A 23,042-nucleotide genomic window follows, 5' to 3' on the forward strand; every position below is an offset into this window, starting at 1 on the left:
TAAACAAAGGGAAGGAAAAACCCAGAGTTTTGTAGCAGTCATAGAATATTAATAGTAGGCTTTCAACTTCTTGTGAGGCTTCAGAATTCATTTTGAGGCAAGGAAACAATTTTTTAATTACCTTTAAATAGAGCACTGACGAGTAAAAAAAAGCTGCGTTGACTCTGCGTGGAGAATGGAGCAGCAGTGACCCAGACTATCTTTCTTTGGGGACTGCTGTGTTGTCGTCGTCTTGGTGAGGTCTTCAGTATTCAAGAGTTGGATACCAACTCTGTGTGAAACAAATGGAGTCTGCCAGCCTTTTGTGGTGCCTTGTAAAAGCCTTTTTTTTCCTCATCGTTTGAAAATGAAGGGAAATTGGGAGGAATTTTTTGAATCTTCTGGCTTGCTGCTATGAGATTATGTGGAAATGCTTTTGCTGCTCTTTAGTTACACATGAATGACTGTGCTTAGAACATATCCTGAGAGAACATATGCTTCTGGTTTTGCTTATGCTTAATTATCTTTTTTTTGTACTGCCTTCCCACAGCACCTACCTTAGCCAGATTTTGGTCTGTGAGTCTATGACCGAGGCTCCATAGTTTGAGAATAATGCAAAAAACCCCAACAAATAATAATTCAGAATCCTTAAATACAACTATTTTTTATGCTGTTTTGTAGATGATTAGGAGCCTACTCAATGAAACTTAGAGGAAAAATTGTCCAACTTGTAGTTAATTTTTATTGAAGTGCGATTGCCCTTGAAGCTCAAAGAGAGTTTTCCCCAAATAAAAAGCCTGAGAAACTATGCTTAGGCTTGTGCAGGCTCTCATACAGCTTTCAGGTTTGTGGTTTGCATTCTTCGGGGTTTCCCCCTCTTCATTCTCTTTGCATCTGAACACTTGGCAGCTTTCCAGCATTGTTCTCCGACCTCCTGTGAAGGAGTGCAGGAACGGTGCTCTCTCGCCGCTAATTCAGCAGAGATTGAGCGATAACTTTTGCTAAAGGTTAGAGATGCCGGCTGAGGATAGGTTCAGAATCACCCACCTGGCCACGTACGTCACCTTGCGGTTCCTCCTCGTCATATGTGCCTATTTCATACTCAGGGCAGATAAGTGCTACCAAAGCTGGCTATCACTCAGAATCTCTCTTCTGATTCACTTTTTTTAGGGCATATTTTTTTTTGTTGTGTAAGTGGAATAACTGAGGCTCCAGTGTAAATACTGGCAAAAGCTGCTTGCTCTCCGTTCTTTATAAATGCTGTACAGATGATTGTGTCTCTGTATGATGCAGAACAGTGACAAACAAGATTCCAGGTAAATTCATCATCAAAGCACTTAGCAGCCATTATTGTCCACCAGCATGATTTTGATAAGCTCCACAGTGTGCCTTAATACCCAGATTCTTCCATCTCTTTGGTTATCACCTAACTTTTGCTGTTGTAATGCAGAGCTTTCATAAGATTTCCCAAAGTTTGCTTTCACATGTAGCAAGATCTTCTGGTTGGGTTGTGCTGCTGGATCTAAAATCTAAATTTTGTTTCCCTTCAACTACTTGTGATACTGGATCTCCAGTGTTTCCTCTGTTTCCATGGAAGCTTGAAAATTCTCCAACTGTATCATCTTTCACTGAAGAAGCAGTTTTGTTCAGGTTTTAAACGTCTCCTACTTGCATAGGGTTGTTACCTGCTTACAGAAGGGCTGTGGAAAGTGTTTTAAAAGTTTGTAGGTTTGCATTCTTCCTGCACCAGCAGAAAATCGCATTGAGGTTTTGCTGGATGACTCAGATAAGGCACAGCGAAGATTCTGTCTGTACTACCATCCACTTTGCAAACAGCTGTTTTCAGTTAAAGTAGGGAGAGGCCCACTTTGCCCCGGTTGTTTGATGCTGCCCTTGCCCCTCTGCAGTTACGTACAAGTTAGTCTTGTGTGTGTCTGCTTAGCCGAACAGACCGTGTGAGCACTCGCTAACCTGCTTCAGGCAAAATCAGAAAGTTAAGGTTGGACTGCGAATGGATAGCTGCGGTAGTACTGGTGTGGCTGTTCCTCCTCTGCCCCAGGCAGGAGGGATGGCTGGACCTGGGGAATGCTCTAACCCTCCTCCATCCGCAAAGGGAGCTGTTTGCCCAGTGTGACAGTATCTCAGCAGAAGCTTAGAGTGGTTTAAATAAATCCTTTTAACACTAGTGCAGCAATCGTGTTTTGGCAGAGCTGGAGTGTTCCTGTGAGCCTGGATAACATGTTAGTTTGCAAAATGTTCATGTTTAAAATGTTCAGTATTGTTTTTCTAGCAGCTTTTTCCCCTCTTCTGCCTGGTGAGAGGCTAACACTTCAGGCTTTCATTTATCAGTGGGTTTTTTGTCCATGTGTCTTGGTACACGCTCCCAAAGCTCACAGAGTGCTGTGCAAGTAGCGGGCTGCCTGTGGTCTCTCAGCAGGCAGTAACTCTTCCTTTGCTGGAACCAAACCCATCCATCCATTCAGGTGTGAAAATCTCAACAGTCATGGAAATTTCAGTAGGAATGAAGACGTGACAAGCTGTCCAATTAAAATGGAGAAGAGAAAGACACCACCACCCAGACTGAAAAGGGTCTTATTTTATAGAGTTTAAAGTTGTGTAGAACTTTAGCCAAGTTGGAAAACATTTGGGTAGTCCAGGATAACTCCTTGGTTTTACCAAGTGGAGGAGAATGGGGAAGAACTTTTAGGTTTTTCTTTTTGTTGATGAATCAAGGTTTGTATTTTTTCTTTCTTATTTTAGTAGTAAGGATGTTTCTTTTCAGTTCAGGTGACAACAGTTTAGCACTCAAGATGATCTTGAGGATTCCATGTTTGTATTCTCACAAAAGTGGCAGACTGGGACAAAGCTGTACCATGATGGGTGATGAAGTGACATTGTGTTCTGGCTATAGAATGACTGAAGGGAGACTCTTAGTGGTACTGCTGCTGTTGCAGTTATTGTACCTAAGCAATTTATTAGCAGAACCATTGTATTAGACTTTATATAAGTTCATGGAAATAGACACTTAAAATACATATATACACAGACACATATATATGTACACACATTCTCAGTTAATAAAAAATCAGAGGTCTGGTGTGAGTGAGAAGATAACCTAGAGCCAGCGCCAGTGAGCATCCTACAGCCTCCTTCAGTCACCTGATAAATGCCTAGTGTCAGCTGGCATGATCTAAGTCTATACAAGTGTAGGGGACAAGTATATATTAGGTTTTTCTCTGATAAACGGCCAGCCATCCTGTAGGAACAGTTTCCAAATCACACCCTCCTTAGCCGATAGGCAAGGCTTTCTTCCTTGCTTTCTTTGCAGCTGGTGAGCCAAACCAGCATCACACCTGCCTGCCATTCATCTGCCGGCTTTGCCCGTGCCAGACCAGCTGTGCAGCAGAAGTTGCCATCTGTCTGGGGTGAGGACAGATTGCTAGTACAGGGACTTGGGAAGTAATTAAAAGGCGAATTTAATTTGGTCTTCGAGCATGTTTAGGTCCAAGTAGCTCTCCCCCTGCTGAAGGAATCTGGGTGGGAGGGAGGAAAGAAAATTACAAGAGGGAAATATAGGGAGGAAAGAATCGAGCTGCGTCCTCGCCATCTGTCCACTGCGACTCGCGCAGCTGCTCTGCCGTTGACAGGTTGCTGTCTCTCCACCCAGCACAGACAGCCAAATGACTTGCATTGTGAACACAAACCATTGAAGATTAATATTGCTAAATAGCCTGGTCAGAATAAACTGTACCTGGAGGCTGAGCCCTTAACCGCTCAAAAACCTTCAGTATCTTCTTCCTCCTTCTTTTTCTTCCTTCCCTCCACCCAAGATTTTCCCAGAATTTGAGAGCCAAATATAATTTCAGTACTCATGCTTTTTCTGGATCAAATCCCATACCTCTGAATGCAGTGTGATCAGTTTTAGAACATCAAAACATCTAGATAACATCATTTGTTATCTAGAAGCAAAAGGGACTGGCCAGACAGAGCTACAGTGGGACTACTTCCGTGCTTAAAATTAGTTAAGGATGTGCTTAAATGCTTCATTAGCTCAAGGCCTCCTTCTGCTACCTGGGGCTGCACAGTTTCTGACAGTCCCAGCTCCAGGGGCACGTGGAAGACGACCTCCTCTATTTGTGAAGAATATGTATTTTGCATCTATTGTTGGGGAAACATGGCAAACGGGCAAACATGGACATTGAGGTAACAAATGCTAGAAACTAACAAAAATACTAAGAGTGTAGAGTGCTTTTCTGATTGGCTTTAGATATTTTTCTTGAAATTTCAGACGGGCACTCAGGAGGTGTCTGAGAAGGTTCCCTCAGCGTCAGGGTTGTGTGTGGAGTCCACCTCTCCTCTCCTGGAGGCTCTTCAGGGAGGGTCTCATAACAGCCTGGGTCCTGATCCAGTATCTGTTGACATCAATAGAAAAATACCTTGTGTACCCAATATAAAAAAAATCCAGCACGACACTATGTGTGGTTTTTCTCTTCTGGTATTACTAGTGATCATAGAGATTCTCCAGAGATTAGTCACTGGCAAGTGTCCCTTCCTGAGCCTGAAGGATCATTCAGGCAGTTGTTAATCCCCAAGAATAGCTCTGAGCTTTAGTCAATGAAAAATTGAATATTGTTTAGAGGCTCAGTGTGTCTCTCATAACTGTTCAGAGAGGTAATGGTGGGGTGACATTACACCTCCCTAATCTTTGCACTGTAGGACTTTAAATTTTTAGTGGTAAGAGCACAAAATGATAGCTGAGTTGAATCTAGTTGCTTTTTGAGATAGTCCTGTAATTGCTGCTACTTCAATTTACCTATATATATATTTTTTTTAAGTCAGTTTATTTCCCACGAAACCCTTCCCTGTGTACTGCCTCCAGCACACCAAGCCTTGACATTGCTGCACATCTAGCCTCTGGCTGGTTTCAGTGATGGAGGATTGATGGAGCCAAAAATCTGCTTATTCTGTATGATAAATCCAAACGCAAGATTCACATCTCCCCAGACTTCAGCAACTGAGAGATTAGAGACCTGGTCTGTCTCCTCCCAACAGCAGTTTACTCTGTTATCCAGGCATATCATCCTCACTAGAGAGAGGGGAGTCAAATACTACTTTTTTTATCCTTTTCTCCTTTTATTCCCAAGGGGTTCAGGCAGCAGTACCTGCTTTGAGAATGGCAGCAGATGCGGGCTGTGGAGCTGTAGTCTCATGTTACTAGGCTTCCTCTGGAAGCTTTTGACTAAGCAGCTGCAGTCTCATGCGTAGCCAGAAGCTAAGTCTGAGTGTGTAGTAGAAACATAAGAGGAAATTTAAGAAGTTGCTGCCGCCAGCTATCAGCTACCTTTCTTCAAAATCTGCAAGGCTTGTAGAGCAGAAAATATCTCAGTATTGCATCTGGCAGCTTCACCGGAACCTCACCTTCCTTGACAGCGGAGCTGACACCGCTGGATTTTGCACAGAAGCAGAGTATAACGCATCTCCTCTGCCAGCTTTACTTTGGTAGAGCAGGGGAAAGAGGCAGAAGGGGTAGCAGTGTCATCATTTCTTAAATTTTTCTTTCCAGACTTGGAAAACTGCTGTAATGAGCTTAAGATGAACTGCCTACTTATTGCTAGTTTTTTTTCTTTTTCTTTTCCTTTTTCCCTCACATTATTAATGCAAGTGATACATGACTGTAGAGTACTACCCATGCAAGGATAGGACTCTTTTTTCCTTTTTTTTTTTTTTTTTTCCTCTGCATTCCCCCTGGAAATGGAGGATTAAGATGTTTCACATTCCTTTTGCCCAATCCATGCCACACAACCAAAATTTTCTTTTGCAGCCAGGGCCTTGTAGGCATCTCTTCTTGTAGAACTCTGCTAGGGGTCCTGCATACATGTCTAATGTGGTGCCAATGCTGGCATCGTTGGACTTGGTTGTCCCAACTGTGGCCATCAGTAACCCAGATCTGCTTTAAAAACAGATAAATTTGAGTGGCTTTTGCTCTGGTGTGTGCCTCCAAGGTGCTGAGCCACAAGCTTTTTGATTTGAGAAGTCCATGTTAACATTGGTGGGTCTTGGAGTGTGTTCAGCAAAGTCTACAGATTTGTGAAAAGAGATAAAGTTGTCAAGAGGATTGACCTTGTCATTCCCTTATGCCATGCAGACTTTAACTTCTTGCTACATTGGAAGTCTCTTTTGGCTCTGCTCTGCTGTCAGACGCCTCTTTCTCTCCCTTTCCTGTTCCTTCCAAAGCTTGCTTATCGCTGGCCGTGCCAGGAGCGATGGATCGGATGAGAAGGGTGTGATTTGTTTCTCTAAGCTGGTTACGAGTCTCAGTTGCCCAGGATCCATCAGTCTCTTAATCTCTCCATAGAGGGTTGCTGTTGTTCTTAATAGGAAGCTACTGTTCACAGCGGATGTTTTTCACATAGGCTTCAGAAGCAGCTGCCTTAAATGTGGTCTGGCACCTCTGCAGACAGAGGCTGAGCACTGGGCTTAGGGGCTGGCATGGGGATGGCTGTGGGCAGGACCTCCTCGCTTATAAATAAGAAGAGAAATTGAAATGTTCCCTTTTTGGTTTTCCACCTCCTGCAGTTCAAATGTGGCTGCAGAGATAGAGCCAGGCTGCTGTGCAAAAAAATCCTGCCTGGATTTGCTCCGTTTTCAGAAGCAGGGGTAAAGCAGTTGACAGTCCTTGTCCATGAACTTGCTGAAAGTGACTGAGGCAGCAAAGGAGACCCAGCGCAGGCTCAAGTTAAATTCTTCCAAAATGCCCCTCATTTACACTCTCTATGTCCTTTCCAGTAAAACCATTCAAATGCTGCTTCAAAAATTAATGTGTTTGAGTGCTTTAATGGAAGCAAAGGAGAGACCTTTCTGTTTCGTCCTGAAAAAGCCCATGGAAAGTTCAAAGGGAATTTTTAGCATTTAGTTATGCTGCATTCACCCATCCAAGAACTCTTCTCCCAGAGTTACCTGAAGCTTTCATGTTTTATTGAAATTGCTGGGGGATGTTGACTTTCATGTGAGACTTGTAAATGGGCACCCTGAAAAACCAAGGCACTAGTATATCAAATATGAATTTAAGTTAAAATGATGCGCATTATGCTGAGGATTTTCCAGTCTCTTCCTGATGAAATTGTTAAATATTTGGTACTGATGTAGTTGCACATGCAAGCTTTGCTTGCAAGATGTTTTCACTTACCTGAATATGAGTTAAACTGAGGGTGCTGCGAAATCCAGTTCACAAGGTGCTCTCTGTGAACTGGAGCATCACAACCTACATCTGTGCCAGCACGCTCACGGTAATCTGTGCACCACTTCTCTGTGCCATCAGTCGGTCCTTACATTTAAGATTCAGTCTATGAGAAATGACGAATGAGAGAATATGAATTATTGGAGTTTTTGGTGTGGAGAGAAGTTTTGAGTGTGGAGAAAGTCATAATCTGAGATAAGTGGGATCTTTTGGTGCTTTTAGACTCGGTTAGTCCTGCTATTAGTCCCTCAAAGTTTTGTTCTTGGTTTTGGTGCATGTGCTAGCTTTTTCTTTGTCTCCATGGAGTAAAATTTGACAGATTTTAATGCAGAGCTTTCTATGACTTTTTCATCCTACTTCTAAGGGTAACATAAAGGATTTTCAGGAGAAATTATTGCCTTTAGGTTTCTATCTTTATAAGTTTATGTCCTCAGAGAGATAAAAGCAGATTAAGTGTCACTATTGCAGCAGAAAAGAAACTCAGCGGTACATGCAACAAGAAACAGACTGTCAGCAAAAAAAAAAAAATCAGCTATGTGAAGTTAGCATTAAAAACAATCTTCTTATTTGTCCGAGGTACAATGTTGCCCCAGGGAAAGTCAACAAGGGTTTTCCTATCCATTTCTGTAGCTAAAATTCATCAGAATTCATCCTTTAGTTCTAATTTGAATTTATAGTATGAGTTTTAATTCCATTAAAGGAGAAAGATCAGGGAAATAAAGCCCAGAAGGCTGAACAAAAAAAGAGATTTATCTCTTTTTATCTTTTTATCTCTGACAAAAAAAAAGAGATTAAAAAAAAAATTGTAACTGCAAATCTTCCACAAGTCTGAAAGTAAAGTGAACCAAGGTGCTTGGGGAGCCAGGTATAGCATAGGCTGAACCCCACAGCTTCACTTGCTGAGACCAGTTGTAGACTGGTTTGTTAAATGGCTGGGGAGGGAAAAGCCAAGAGCACAAAAGGCCACTTGCTTCATAGACTGAAATAAGGCTTAGCCACCACAAAGGAAAATCTGCATGTATGTAACTCAAGGAATAAAGTTAAGAGTACATATCGTATGTTTTATATCCATGTATTTTCATTCTTCCCATGCAAACCACAACAGCTTGCAAAACTGAAAGTAGTGACCAAGCCTTTGCAATTTCCAGCTATCGATATGCTTCCCAGTCATTGCAGCCTCAGACTAAATCTTCCAATAGAAAAAGATTTGTAATGTTGCTACTGTGGGTTTTCACACAAGAGACCTTGATCATATCAGCTTGCAAGGCTTGTTGTAATTCAATTGCAATCACCATTTCCAGCCAGCGTGTTGATTCTTGGCTTGCACCTTTGTAGACTGCAGTCACTGAAATGATAGAGTTTATTTGGCGGCCACTCACGGCTGAATTGAAAGACATACATAGTAATACCCGACATTAGAGTCCGTGTGACTGATATCTCTGGCCGTAGCTAGCTGAGCAGTAGGTGTAAGTGCGGCAACTGTGTTAGCTCCACTGAAACACTGATTTACAGCAGCTCTTGTTATTGGTCCTGAGGAAGAACTGACAGTCCCTTCACTGAGCAAGTTCATGCTGTATGAGAAATGAATTTCACCCAAACTCACAAGTAAGTTAAAGTACAGTCATTTAGAAAAGGAGGGCAGTTGTATAATGCACCTGTGATGCACGATCCTGTTTTTACCCTATATTTTTGAATACTCGCTAGTGTTTGGACAGTTGGCTTCTGCCAGAAGTAGCATTTTGAATTTCAGCAAATTCCAAAATAGCTGTTCTTTCAAGCAGCATCACCAGCCATGCTACACCTTTTCCTCCTCTGCCTCACACAGAATATACCTGGGAATTACACTGCCCTGTGGCTCAGAGAGTTTTGAGCTGAATCTGGATTTGGGGCAGCTTCGGGATCCAAAACCCTCTGGAGTCATGTTTCCTTCCATGCTGGTCAGGAAGTCTCTAAAGCCTACACGACGCTTATGTCTGCAGAAGTGTTTTGGGTTGTTCACTGTTGTTGCCCTCAGAGACTTTGCTTTTTTCCCTATAGCAAGGTGGAGGTATGGGTAAGAGTGCCCAAGAAAACAGTAAAGCAGTGGTGAAATTCTACCTCTGGGAAATGCCTGGTTTAAGGCATAGTATCAATACTTGATAACAAAAGGCTATATGAATTCTTGATTTTCATTACCTGCCATAATAATATACTGATTGCTCAACTGGTATGAGGAATGTGCTTAATTACAGTCTCCTGGAACTTCTGTACAACACCATCATGGGTTGGATTTTTTCAGGCATTCTCTTTTTCCCTTTCCCCTGAACCTAAGAATAGATTAAGATATACAGGATATTAGATGAAAGCAAGATAAATGTAATTCACAGGTTTAAAAAAAAAATAATTTATACTTCATGCATGCATTGATGGAATATCTGAGCTTTGATCATCAAAGTTAGGTGGATTTAAATAAAAAAGGCAGTGGAGTTTTATGCTGAGATAACCCCCTCAAATCCTGAAGAACAGCACTGTGATGTTGGTTTGTTATCCGGGCTAATCAAATTATCACAAGTTGTAGGCAAAATGGAGGATTTATTTTTTTTTTTTTTAATCTGCTGGCATGCAATTGTCAAAGCAGGATCTCCAAGCAAAATACTGTTTTCATACCCATAAGCATCTAATCTTTTGAGAACCAAATAGCTATTATTACACTTTCTGTCCATAATATCCATCTAAAATCAGTGGGATTTCTCATATACTTTAAATTGAAGATTAAGAATCTTCTTCAGTTTGCCTTTTAAGCAAGGGAGGGGAGACAAAATTCATGACAAGGCCTGTTATTTTAGATACATACTTTGCTAGTATCATTTCCAGCTGAGATGAGTTGGTCTTAGCTTTTAGAAGACCTCAGTGTCCTGACCACTCTAGCAGTTTTGGCAGACTCTTCTAATATAAACCCAGCTATAGCAAGAAAGCTCTACTGTGATACAGCCTGCTTTGCTTAGAGAGGTTTTCCGTATACTAGTACAATGTTCAATGTCCAGCTGTGTCCACAGGAGTTTTTGTTGGTATAGCATGTTTTTATCTAGCATACTATGCTCATATATTGGGTTTTTTTTTTTTGCTGTACATCCCTCACTTCAAATTTGTTTGTGTGTCATCTGCCAGATGCATGCGTGTCACTGAAGAGGTTGCTTTCCCTCCCTTGCCCTCGGGTACTCAAAATGCCAGTTCGTGTCTCTGTAGCCGACACGCTGTGGGTAATTTCTCGCATTCTGCAGGCTGTCTGCTGAGCTGCTTATGTGCGCGCTCCTTAATGCCTTGCAGTCAAAATGCACTGACTTCACACAACACTGTTATTTAAACTAACACCTCTGATTTTGACTAAAATAAGCGGTAACAGAATGAAGCTCACACCCATAGAGCAGACAAAAGGTGGGAGTATAAGGAGATTACTTAGTTCTCTCAAACGCGGGAAAGATTAACCTTAAAGTATATATTTTTAAACACATGCAGTTATTTACATCCTTTCAAAGTGGGTGTGAAATGCCACAAAACAAACGCAAGAGCGGTTTGTACCCAGGATAAACTGAACCAAAAAGGAGATCTATATATATTTCTAGTTAGATTTAGCAGTGTGTTAGAGCTGGTACTAATAACTATGCAAAGTGCAAGGCAAGAGGAACCATACTCAGAATGTGGATGCAGATGTGTGTGAATACTGCTGTCTGTCTGTGTCTATGTATGTGTGTGTGTATATATATGTATCTATTTTTTCCTAATATTGTTTTACATTTATTGACCAGTGATTTAAAAAAATATATTTAAATTATAAAGATGTTTGTATTGTAAGTCACATAATTATAAATTCTGTGCTGCACTAAGATATCCACTCTGGAGTTGTTTATTGTGTTAATAGTCATCTCAGAGAGGCACTTGAAGACCAGTCCTGGACAGGCAGTGATGGTATGACCATCATTTGAAGCCCTAAAGAAAGAATTTCCAGTAATTCTAAATGACACATTTAAGACTTTTCTGTACCTTACAGGACAGCTGCTCTCCAGAGGTGATCACTACAGATCATGCAGCATATTTCAAACCTTTTTCTGTCACCTCTTCACATCTGGAACACAGGACCAGGTTGGATGAGGCTCTGAGCAACCTGATCTGGTTGAAGATGTCCCTGCTCCTTGCAGGGGGGTTGGACTAGATGACCTTTGAAGGTCCCTTCCAACCCAAACCATTCTGTGATTCTATGACTACTTGCATGTGTGTGCCCATGGAAACTCTCTTATCCTCCTTAGTGACAGATGTAGCTCTTGGCGTCAGTGTCAATGAGTCGCTCCGCCCAAAGAAAACAAAACAGAAAAGGGAAAAGTGCAAGAAGAAATGTTTATTTCTTTCAGTGATGAGATGAAACAGCACTTGTTTCACTTCTGTATGTGTTGTGTACGGGCTTATTAGTGCACTCTTGAGAAACAATTCCTAGGACAGCAATATGTGCAATACTACTTTTTTTTTTGTGCATGTTTTGTTGCAGAGCTGCCTTTTTTGCAAAGAACTGGCTTTTTTCAACCAAATTGTTTCACCCGTCAAGAATTTTCCTGTGACTCTCGGAAACCTGCTGCAGAGTCTCCCCTATTTGCTATTCTGTCCTGTTTTCTTCTCCCTTTAGCAGGTAAGCACATATTTCTGCAACATTATTTGCAACTGGAAAATGTTTCCAATTTCAGACACCTGGAGAGTTAATTCCCTTGGATTGACTAGGGTTAAGATCTCTCTTCCAAGATTTCCCACAGATCCTACTTTATTTTCTGCCACAGAAAAATATCTGAATAACAATGCAGTACTTCCGGGCTTTTAACATGTTAAAAATGCATCCCTCTAGCTTTAGTGCAGCTTAAAAAGTGGTATGCATGAACTTTCAGCTGAGAATCTATTTACAGCTGAATCAGGGTTCTGAGCAAGCAATATAGAAAATTGCTTGAATTTCTGTTCTCTGAGAGGAGCCTCTAAATAACTTTGTGCCCTTGGGGAAAAAAAAAGCCCTGAAGTAGAGAGCCAGAATGGGTGATGTAAAAGCTCATCTGTTACCCACCACAGCGATCTCGAGCTGATTGAGAGGGTTCAGATACTGTTCACCAAGATCAGAGTCAGACAACCGTTGCAGAAACAGTTGAAGCCACCCCAGCTGCCTGTGCACCGAAGCATATGAGGAATTCTCAAATGGCCTGTATATGATTGATGTATACGTGGGCGTGGCAAGAAGCGGCACCCAACAGCTGAGTGGTAGTAATATCTTACACAGCTGCAGCTATTTCTGCAGAGATGCTTGGCACAGCCCTCTTGAGTTCCTTAGTATTCAGTGCTAGAATTGGATCTGCATTTGAGATTCAAGGTTTTTAGGAAGGAGGAAATTTATACAGGTTTCTTGAAATCACTTTCAGTAAATGCTAGTCATTAACAGAGAGTGTGTATGGGGGTGTGTGTGTACGTTTATGTGAAAGGAAAGTAAATGTGCTTAATCTGCCTTTGGTGTTGTTCTGTTTTTCTTTTAACATTATCATCACATGTAGTAGCTCTTATTATTTCAAAGCAACTTCAGAAATTTTCTCAGGGAACAATTGCCGGTTTCCTCCTCCAAAAGAATTTTCTTTCTGAACATATTAAGAGACTTAGTTTCCCTTAAAGATTTATTTACTTTATCACTAAGCCACAGAATCTAACCTCTGCCATGGCTTCAACTTTTTTTTTTTCTGTGTTTTTTACGCAAAAAGGTATCTTCTAAAGGGTTCACTCCTGAAAACTTCTATTTTCATTTACTTGGCTAATGCATACTTTCTTCCCAATTTGTATCAAGCTGTAAATGATAGGAATGCGTATTCCATGCTACTTAATTGCAGAAGTGCCTGGATTTTGCTATAGCGGTTACTTGGTCTCATCTCAAAGTGCAGGGGTAAATGGTCCCTTATAATCTGCAGCTCCCACTGAGGCCTTGCACCATAATCCAGTGCAAGGCTGTGACCTACAGCAGAATTTAGCTTGATCTCTCAGATGTTTAAAAGGGAGCGCAATTTTCACTTGCGTTTTACTTTTTTCCCCAAGAATTCCCAGGGTGTTGTTACCTACTGCCAGCCTGGATTCCCTGAGAAGTAAGTTAGCAGCACCAGTAGCAGAGAGGGAATATTTGACAGCTGTGCATTGTACAACAGGAAATTGATAGTCCCAGGTCATGAAGAGTACGGGTATGGGCATTGGTCATTTTGTAAGTGATTCCTCTGGAAAAGTTGAGGGAAGAATCTGGGTATAATTCAGTCAGGAAATCCCTGCTACTTCAGCCTACATTACTTCAAGCATACCCAGAAAATTTCTACTCCTGAACATTACAACCTTTTCTAAAACAAATACCCACATCTGCTATTAACTAAGTTAGCAATCTACCAACTAATCTGTTACCAAACGTGAGTTCTGTCAGCAGCAACTCCAAATACTGCTGTTCAGAGGATTCGGCCATTGCCAGCAGAACTAAAAGCTGCTCTAATGCTTCACTGAAATATTTTGAAAAGTTTACTGTGAGCACTCCATCTTTGTTTTGTTCATTGCTAAACTTTTTATTCTTGGTATTGTAAATAACTGCCTCTGAGAGTAAACAGAGAGACATGTGCATGCCTTCTGTTTTTAGCAGAGCATTTGCAAATTATCCCACTGTAAACTGTTTACAGATTACTATGTAATCTGCAGCTTTACTATGATGGACTGTCAGGTCAGAGTTCCCACCACACTAGGAGGCATTATTAGACATTATGCCTTGAGGAACTCACCATCACCCTGACAGAGTGTTTGCTGACTGGACATACCAATGCCTTAGGAAAAAACACTGGCTGCCCACTGCACACCCAGCATTTTATAACCACTTGGGTTTTTTCATTGCAAAAGCTGTAACTTCTCACTTGTTGGCAATATAATAGACTTTAAGTGATACTTATGGTTTTAAGTGCAGCATTGTATTCAAATTTTATATTCCAACCATGTGCATATTTTCACAGTTACATTTATTATTTGTTCTTTGTTGTGGTATGATATAATTTACGGGTCTGGTCCTACTGTAACAGGGGCCATAGAAAACACATATTGAAGGTTTCAGGCCCCCATTAGTTTACATCTGCAGGCCATGGCCTTTGTAAATGGTTGTACATAGATTTTACTTTCTAGATATGCAGAGTCCCATATTATTCCACGGAAATGTTTAAAGGTTTACAATCCAGCATGTACAGAAGCCTCATCATGGCAGGGGCCTAATCAGAAACAGCAAAGTAATGTGTTTGCTGTGCTCACAAGGAGACAGAAGTCAGTAGGAGAGTGCTGAGATAATAAAGGAGGTTAGCAGTGTTTCCTGCATCACAGCTGATAAGGACTCAATCTTTTCATAAGTAGTATTATGAGAAGTTCCTGTCAAAGTTGTAACTCTTTTCTCCCTTCTTTCTCCCTTTTTTCTCCTCCAATACAAAGAGGAGAACTTGACAGTATCTTTATTTATTATTTAATCCTCCTTGTCCACTGTTGAAGTGAGTGTTACTCTCAGCTCAACTCTTCCCTGAAATCTCAGCTGACTTCCTAGCCAGAAGATGCTCTTAACCAGCAAGTCCCATTTGATTTCTGTTGAGGCTGTCCCACAAAGGCTACAATTTTTGTCCTTTTCTCTCGGTCTTGCAGTGCTTTTGGTCAGCAGCAGAATCTCCTAGAAATACTCCTAATTTAATAACTCCCTACTTGAAATAGCAACTGAGCTTGTAAGCCAAAGATACCTCCCAAAGGTCTCTTCATCTAGGATCAGAGCATGTACTTGATGAAGTGAAACATTCATTAGTTAGATGCCAGATTATTTACACTTGTATCATGATCAACGTGGCAGTAAGAGACTGGGGATGACAGTAATCTAATCTAATTTTTTATATTTACAGCTTGGAATACCATATCCATATCTGAATTATTCACATTATGTTCTCTTTATAGTTGGCAGAGAGAACAGGCACATCCCAAGCATGACTTACCTGACCAGTTTTAAATATCCTTTATTGGATGCGACGAAGTGTGCCCTGGATGTGCCTAGTTTTCCTAGTTTTCTTCACGTTACTTGTTTACCATCTCAGTAAAGTACAGACAATAGTAAAATGTAGACGAAAGCATGTTGTCTATTGATCTGCCTATCTAACTGTATTTAAAATAACTATCAACTGTATAACAGCTGAAGTCTTACGTTTATTGCATTTAATTTTGCTATAAGGAAGGTGAAAATAGTATCTTTCATTCCTGTTTTTTCACCAGTTCCACACAAATGCAGCCCAACTTTCATAGAGCTGAGCAAAGGAGAACAAGTTACCTCACTGAGGTTTGAATAATCTTCCAAAAGTCAAATAATGAGAATTACCAAAATAAGGCCTTAAAAATCATAAAACAGGCACAAAAAAATCATGGTGTGGGATTGAAAATTTATTATTTTTCGTTTCTTTAGAACTTGTGTTCTGCTTTTGAACTGAAATGGGACTGTTTCAGCACCTGATGTTGAAGACTAGACAGCATTCCTTGATAAAGTAGTAAGAAAAGTATGCAGATAAATGCAAGTGAGTCCTGGTCACATTTTCATTAAACCTCTTAACTAGGACTTAACAAAGTATCTACTAATTTTGGATGTCTTTGGTTTTGGCCCTCTCTCTTAGGGAAAAATTGTTACACAGTATTAAGGATTCAGTCTTTAAAAAGGAAGGCTCCTATACTTTTTTTTTTAACACTATCGGGTACCAACAGTAGAGTTGGAAAATCTTTTGCCTTTAAAAAAATCCTTCAAAACATTTGAACCAAGCAGTTTTTCTGCTGAAAGCATAGGTAAGAAGCAATGCACTACAGTAAATGAACAGTGAAAGTTTCTATTTTATTCCAGCAGAATAAGTTTAGATGTGTTTACGTTTCATATGACACACTAAATTCTTATACTAAAACCAAGGAAACGCAAATGGAATCAATGAACCAAAAACCCGGATTAAAAAAGGTCTTTATCTTTATGCCAGTCTGAGTCAAAAGTTCAATTCTGGATACTCTCCTTCCTCAGAGTGTTCAAATCTGTATCCAAAAGTTTCTGTTGGAGCCAGTCTCTAAAACAGATGACTAATAAAACTAACATTGTGACACGGACGTATATAAATGCACGTATCTCCTTTTCAACATGTGGAGTATTAGCTGAGGGCTGGGATTGTTTTAGATTTATTTTATGTATAAAGTGATTCAATTCTCCCTTCCCTGTTCCTCCTCCCTTTTCCCACTCTGGCCAGATCTTTGTGCTGGCTCCTATTACTGCATAGCCAAATATTGTGGAAAGGAAGATGGCTTTTTTTGAATAATTTTCTTTTTTCTTCTTCACCAAAAAGGTAAAAAGAGTTTACTTTTTTCTCCTTGTGTTTGGCAATCAAATTAAACAGAGAGCTTAAAAATTGATGCAAGCAAATGGCATCCAAAGTGCTGTTGTGCATTTTATAATCTCAGCCAGCTGTGATTACAGTCTCATAGAATATATTTTTGCATTTTTTTCCTTTTGGTACATTTCACTGGTGATTCACTCCCTATAAGGGATTCATCCCTTTTAGGAGGGAGAGAATTCACTGGTTTCATGACCTTTTATTTCTGCAGTAGAAATGGGTGAACTCACTTGGAATAAATCTGAACCAAGCCAAAACATTACACAGAACAAAATTAATTCCAAATCTGACCTTTTTGCATCTTAGAGGGAGGAAAAAAAAGAAAAGGAAAAAAAAAAAGGTTGCTTCCCTCTGTCTTTTGACTGGTGCCCTACGATTTGCAAGCACCAAAATATCACAGCAGGGACTAAAGCTTTATGGATGTGTCTCCTGGTGAAAAGCAGATGAACAGCAAAACTGGAAGAGTTGCAGTGCTGTGGCCACTTCCCAGGTACGTGCCCAGCGTGTGATGAGGGGGCCCCTGCAGCCGCCTGGAAATGCCCGGGTGCCCCGGCTGGGTTGCAGGCGCCAGTATGCCTTGCCACACCAACGCACCTCACCACCACCGCTTGTGGTGGCTATGCTTCGAAAGAGCAGGAATGAGAAAATCAGCACTTAAAAACGTGGTGCGCATTTGCCTGCTGTTCCGTGCCACGCTATGGAGAACCGAACAAAAGTGTGAGGCAGGGAGGTTTTATTTGCTTGCCTGGGACACGAGAGTGTCCTGTGGAAAGCGTCTCCCACCAAGGAAGGGTACAGGGGGCCCTGAGAAGCTGCCCTCAGATTTTTGTCCCGCTTTAAACAGGGGGTGTCATGCCGCTGCTCCTGGGAGCTGCTTGAGGGGAACAGGGGACCAAGGACAGGCCCTGCCTGTCGTGTTTGCCCTGCTGCTGCTGCTGCCTCTTTCATGCCATCTGGAAAACCAAAAGACGGACATCTTTTATTTAAAAATCCACGCATGACACGACAGTGAGCGATTTACAAATGTTTGCGGGAGTTAAGCTGTTGCAGTCACGGGGCCGCTGGTCTGGCCGTCAGGCAGCCGGGTCTCAGCGGGCCGACCTGCCTGCCATTTTGTGTCGCCTCCCCCGCGGCCGGCGCGGCGGCCCCGCCGGCAGGGGGCGCGGCGGCGGCCGGCGCTCCCCGTGCTACCGCCGGTGTCGGGGCGGGAGCGGGGCCGGGGCCGGGCCCGCCGGGGGCCATGGAGCGGTCGCCGCTGGTGGGCGGTGGTGAAGCCACATTTTCGGCAATGTCTCTTCAGGTCGTGCGGTTGTAACATGCATCCCACCCGAAGGAGGCCGTAACAAGTCGCAAGGGGCTCAGTTGAAAAGTTAAAATCTGGTTAAGACCAACATGCTTGGGAGCACGCTTTCACAGACATTATGGTGCCTTTTAAATTGGCTTTTCCGTGTTTTACATGGCTGTTTTCAGGGCTTTCTCGCCACCCACCGAGTGGGTGAGGGTGCTCGGCGCTGCTACAGCAGCCCATGCACCGCTGAGGGGGGAAACACAGGCTCGGCCACTCTCCGTAGTGTCTTTGTCACCTCAGGTCTTCTTCATCCCTTCAGATATCATCAGGCTGAAACCTAGCATGTAGCTCAGATGGGCTTCAAATTTAAAAAAAAAAATAAGCAGGCTAACAAAACAAGTTTGTCAGTTTTTAAGAGTAAGGGTGAACAAAGGCTGCAGTTTCTCCATGAGGCTGAACTTTGTCTGTTGTCCTGTGATGCTCCCCTCAGCGACAACCATGTCTCACCATGAAAATGTCAAGCTGGTGAAGTTCAGTACTAACCTATTTATCAAGACCAAAGTATCTTAAAATGACTTGAGCATGAAGCTGACCACAGTCCAGGTTTTCAATTTATTTATTTTTTCCAATGATGTTTACAAAATGAAGTCTACTCCAGAGGAAGCAATTCAAGCAAGTGCTGGTTGCAAGCCTGGAACTACCTGGCCTATGGCTTCCTGTATGAAGGAGCTATGCATCCTAGAAACGTGGCCCAGGGCTTTCGGTACCAGGATCACAGCAGTCCAGCAGAGCATCTGGGAGCCTTGGTTGAGACAAGTCCTTCAACTTTTCTGCTTCGGAGTGAGGGAGCTCAGTCTACGTGGGTTTTCATACTGCTGGCTCTAGAGCAGCAAGCCTGAAAGACCTTGAATGACTCACAGCTCTAGATGCCATGAAGCCTAAAACGTTTGTAGTCCCTCAGTTTTCTGAGAGGGGAAAAAAAAGGCATTTTAGTTTTCCATATATTTAGAGAACTTGAACTATTTTGCAATGAAAAGTTAATACAGCCTGAGTTTGGAGAACAGATCATTTGAAATGACTAAAGGAAGCCTGGTTAACAAGAAACCTGGAGCAGCAGGACGCATCAGGAAAGAGAGACGAGAAAGATACTACAAAGCTGCTGAAGACACACAAATCCTCTGACACCTCTGTTCTTCCACTGCATTCCTCAGTAGCTTGAGGAGGTTAGTGTTTATGCTGACTTTAGGGAGGGAGGAGTACCTTGACTAATTATCCAGTTATTGCTACCTTGTGGGGGAAAAAAAAAGTTTTCTGGAAGGAAATGTAATGGAATTTCCCTTACCCCCTCAATAACGAGGCATTCCTTCCAGGTGTTAACTGAAACGGTGATATCATATTGATGTCTGATTGAAGATTGAGACTAGCTAATGAGCTGGAGTGAGAGTGAAAGGAGTTTTTCCAAACCTTGCTGTAGAGTCTAAAAAATTCCAGCACTCTGCCTTTTAAGATATTTCCCAGAGTATCTTGAGAAAACACTGACGTGATACGTACTGGGAGATCTTAGTGCTAGACCTGCTGACCTGGTGAAATGAAGATTTAAAATGCAAGTGTAGAATAGTTTGTGTGATGAATGCCTTTTTTTATCCTTGCTGTTTCCACTGCCCAGTATCTCAGTCTGCAGGGACTTCCTCAGCACGTGTGTATGAAAAGATGGCAAAAGGTCCCCATTTTTGAGTTCCTAGTGAAAGCTCCACCATGCTGAAGGCTACGGAGTCCAACTACAGAGCTAAATGTTGCAATTTTGGATTATCTTTAAAGTCTCTCTGGTGATTTTTCCATTCAGAAAAAATATCCTTGTGATGCCAAGGGAGAATGATAAATTTTCTTAAAAAAAATCTGTTTGTACTGAAGGCCAGGCTTTTGTGACTTTTCCAGGACTACAAGGTTTGTTCCAGAGAGATATAGTACCATTTGAGTAACAGCAGCATAGTACCACCAGAGTCAAAGATCCCCCAAATTTGCAGAGCTCTTTTTTGCATTGCTCAGTACTGAAGTGACCTCCCTGATTGATGCACAGGAGGTGGCAGTAATCTCAAGGCATGGTTCCTGTTTCCAGCCACACTCACATTCTCCTAGAAAACAAATATCACACAAGTGATATACTGGCTTTGAGAGTAAAGTCAGGATATCAGTCATAACTAACAGCTGGCCACCAGGCCAGTTTATTAAAAACTCAGCTAGTTACCAAACTGGGTTCTTTGTCTTGGTGACCTTCCAAGTCAATCAGATCCTTCTTGGAAGACCTTGAATCAGAAATGTTTGGATATAAGAAAAATAGCACTGCGCAGCACACAGTTTTGATCTCCCAGGCTTTACGGATTTGGAAGGCACTGTACCATATATAACTGTAGAAGACAGCACTGAGATACTGTAGCTGCTGCATCAAGGTCATGGTGTTCTGGGATCCAATTAAATTTGTGCAAGATAGGCAATTTAGGAAAGAATTCGCATAGAGCTCAGGAAGGAAAAAAAAGTCATATGCATTATGAGCTCAGTTACTTTGTAAGATTAATTTTCCACTATCTCATGATCTTGTAATAAGAGCACAAAGTACTTTAAACATTTGATTTGCTTATTGATCAGAGACCTTACTTTCTAAATCATAGTTACAGGTTTGACTTCCATTTAACAGCAAAGCTATGGGCTTGCCTTGGAGTATGCACTGGTTGTAATGGATTGTGAATTTGGTGAGTGGGCAACAGTGAAACCTGGAGCGGGCATATCTGATGCTCAGAAACCTGCCATGGAGGTGATGTGAATAGAAAAGTAATGCCACAGGTCCTGTGATCCAGAGCATTGATCCATGCCTCTTCTGACATAACCATCATGCTCATTTGGATCACTTCTCTGTCTTTAATTCCCAGAACCTATAAAGAGAAAACGAGAAATTATACTATGAGGTAGGGGTATTGCCATTTGATGGAAAGCTTGATATTTTGGATGAGGGTGTAACACGCCTATTCCTATCCTAATTCTCTCCCTATTCCTGTCTCCTGAAGGACAAAGATAAAAGATTTAACTATCTACTGTATTTTAAGAACCTCTTGTATTGTTACGCTCTGTAAACAAAAAACTTCTGCTGGCAAAGGGGATGGGATTTCACGCATGTTTTGAGCAAGGGTTTCCTTACAGGTATTGCTAAATTCATGACCTGTGTTAGATTAGGCTGATGACTGAGGACTTGTTCTGAGCTCAGGGCCCTGTTTTGCTAGCTGGAGTATAAACCCTGAGTAAAAAGGATAAGGAAGAGCTGAAGAAGAGCTCACAGTCCAAACAGGCAAGATGAAGACTTGATTCCCTTAGAGCCAGCCAAAGAGCGATTTAAAAACACTGTGTTAGTACCGGTATTTTTGGTCTCCTTTTTGTTTTTCCTTTCCCTTTCCTTTATATTTAAAAACTTTGCCTGAGGAAGAATTAGCTAAAGACAAAAGGAAGAGGGAGCACAAGAGCACAAGGTGAGGAGAAGCAGGAAGGGAGCGAGGTGGAGAGACTGAGAAGCTCAAACAGTCAGTGAACAGATAAGAAATGTCATCCAGAAAACTGTGAAAAGGAACTAGGCATGGATGGTTGCAGCAGTCCAGATGGTCCTTTGCTTAGATGCAGGTCTCTCTTTCTGCTGAGAGAGTCACATTTGTACTGCCCTGCCTCACACCAAGCAAAACTGGGAAGGGAAGGTGCAAGAAATTGCCCCCGATTGCATGTTGGAATGATTACGGGTGTCTGTGTTTGATGCAAGCCCGTGTGGTCTCCAAGGCAGGGAGTGGAACTCTGGCAGCCATGGCTGCCTGCGGATCGGTTCTGAAGCTTTGTAGGATGAACTGCGCTTGCAGGTGTTACAGCAAAAATGACAAGGGGGGCAGAGCATCCTTTTCTAGCGGTAGTCAAAGGACTCTTCTTAGATGTCGCCTTCTGCTTGTTTAGGAAGGAGATACTGTCTTGAGCATTTCTTCTTTTTCACAACGTAAAAGACAAAGAAACCCTGTGTGTGAATCCTACATGCAGTTAAAGCCCAGCTCTGTCTAAAGGGAGACAACTGCAGCCATGCAGGCACAATTAGTCAGAGGATGCAGAAGTACAGGAGTGCACAGGAGACGTTTCAGAGGTTGGGGAGGTGGCCTGGTAATCCCACGTCCCCTCCTATAAATTAGTCCTTGGCTGTGGTGGGGGCAGAAGTAAAGCAAAGGACTAGCAAAAGCAAGGCTGTCCTGTGACCAGCCTCAGTAAATGACAGGCAGAAACTGCCCTTGAGAGTGCCTTTATCTCCGGAGGTTGCAGAGAATCAGTGGGATGGAGGGGGAAGGGTGTAAATAGTGCCTATTTGGTTTCATACTTTTTAAAATTCTCATTATTCTTTGTTTTCTGATGATAAAGTAGATTTATGTGGATATAGTAGCAAAGGAATTGATGAGTCATAAGGTTTGCAACTTCATTTCCCCCTCTGCTCTTTTTATTTTTTTCCTGATAGTCACATCTCCTTCCTTTCCGCCTTGCCCCTCCTCTGCTGGTGCAGCAGGACGTGCTGCGCCTTTAAGAAGCGTGGTTTTTCAGAAGACTAATTCCTGAGCTTTGGCATGTGTTGAGGCATGCCCTAAGTTTTGTGGTGTGGTTTATGAAAAACTAAAGTGCATTTGTCTAGGGAGGTTTTTAACTCCTTTCTGCCATAGATAGACTTTACCTCTTTGTTCTTCTCTTGCAGAGCGTACACCGTTCAGCAGTTCTGTAGGGATTTCTGCTCTCTTCTCCAAAAGAGGAGAGGGAGATAACGCGAAGTAGTAGGCTTTTCTTTCTTTTTTTTTCCCCAATTAAAATTTATATTTATGGAATTGTTTTTTTTCCATGGCAAAGCTCTGGTGAATAAAGCTGAGACAGCAAATTCTCGTGTTGGTTGTATCCTCCCACTGGCACCAATATCTCTGCAGTGTGAACCTGTCATTGCAGTAGCAGAACAATGTTGCCAAAAACATGTTGACCCGTAGCAGTCACAGCATTGGCAGCTTTATTATGAATTTCATATCTTGAGAATTTCTTA

General features: G+C 42.0%; 1 protein-coding gene across 5 annotated transcripts in view; it reads left to right on the top strand.

The window, feature by feature from the left end:
• The window catches only part of PRR5 (proline rich 5), a 91,920-nt gene that overhangs the window by 11,420 nt on the left and 57,458 nt on the right, over nt 1-23,042 (top strand). The window contains exon 1 of one of the 5 annotated variants that reach the window (XM_086757702.1): nt 11,812-11,873. The exons of 3 other annotated variants lie outside the window; for them this stretch is intronic. The gene's annotated coding sequence lies outside the window, so the exon portion shown is untranslated. Of the gene's footprint in view, nt 1-11,811; nt 11,874-13,336; nt 13,348-23,042 lie in introns of those variants that run through there. One more of the 5 variants, XM_086757694.1, reaches the window with a different exon arrangement.

This window comes from Chlamydotis macqueenii, chromosome 1 (genome assembly GCF_036417535.1).
Source record: "Chlamydotis macqueenii isolate bChlMac1 chromosome 1, bChlMac1.mat, whole genome shotgun sequence".
Classification (NCBI taxonomy): Eukaryota; Metazoa; Chordata; class Aves; order Otidiformes; family Otididae; genus Chlamydotis; species Chlamydotis macqueenii.